The sequence below is a fragment of the Bison bison genome, unplaced genomic scaffold, assembly GCF_000754665.1.
Source record: "Bison bison bison isolate TAMUID 2011002044 unplaced genomic scaffold, Bison_UMD1.0 scf7180017864038, whole genome shotgun sequence".
Lineage (NCBI taxonomy): Eukaryota > Metazoa > Chordata > Mammalia > Artiodactyla > Bovidae > Bison > Bison bison.
The window spans coordinates 3,378,558-3,379,285 of NW_011494610.1; the positions used below are offsets into that span (position 1 = coordinate 3,378,558).

A 728-nucleotide genomic window follows, 5' to 3' on the forward strand; every position below is an offset into this window, starting at 1 on the left:
GGTGGGTGGATGGATGGGAAAGAGGGAGGGAGACTCGGTGGATGGGAGGATGGATGGGTGGATGGGAGGATGGGTGGATGGGTGGATGGGAGGATGGGTGGATGGATGGATAGCTAGAACACAATCCCAAAAACACTAATCTTAGAAGACAATACAGGGCCACCATGATTCTGAGCTCAGTTATCCAAGCTGTTCTCCTACCTTTTCCCTGCATCCCATTCCCCTCCCCTCCTCCCGTCTTGGCCTCCACGCCCCCTAGAGATGGCAAGTTCAAGACCCGCCCATCCCACTGGACTGGGAGGAAGCAACCCTTCCTTCAGAACGGCTGGAACGAGCTCCCTCCAGAGTGTACCTCCGGCCCCCACTGATGCTGCTGCATCAGCCCGGAAGGAATTCCCTCCTCCTCCTCCAAACGTGTAAGCCCTGGGTCCTCATCTCCAGACAAACGCCCTCAGTACCCCCTTACGCCAGAAGCTGTAAAGGTGCAGCCCACAGCCTGGATTCAGTCCAGAAACGTGTTTGGTTTGGTTAATCGTGTTTTCCTAAAAACAAACTGAATGCATGTTTAAACATGGGGGGAAATTCACACAAAATCTTGGATGGCATCACCAATTCAATGGACATGAGTTTGAGTCAACCCCGGGAGTCGGTGATGGACAGGGAGGCCTGGCGTGCTGCAGTCCATGGGGTTGCAAAGAGTCGGACACGACTGAGCGACTGAACTGAAC

At 54.3% G+C, this 728-nt stretch overlaps 1 protein-coding gene across 1 annotated transcript in view; it reads right to left on the bottom strand.

Annotated features, from left to right (window-relative positions):
• Positions 1 to 728, bottom strand: part of PTGIS (prostaglandin I2 (prostacyclin) synthase) — a 79,812-nt gene that overhangs the window by 26,030 nt on the left and 53,054 nt on the right. The gene's annotated exons all lie outside the window — the stretch shown is intronic.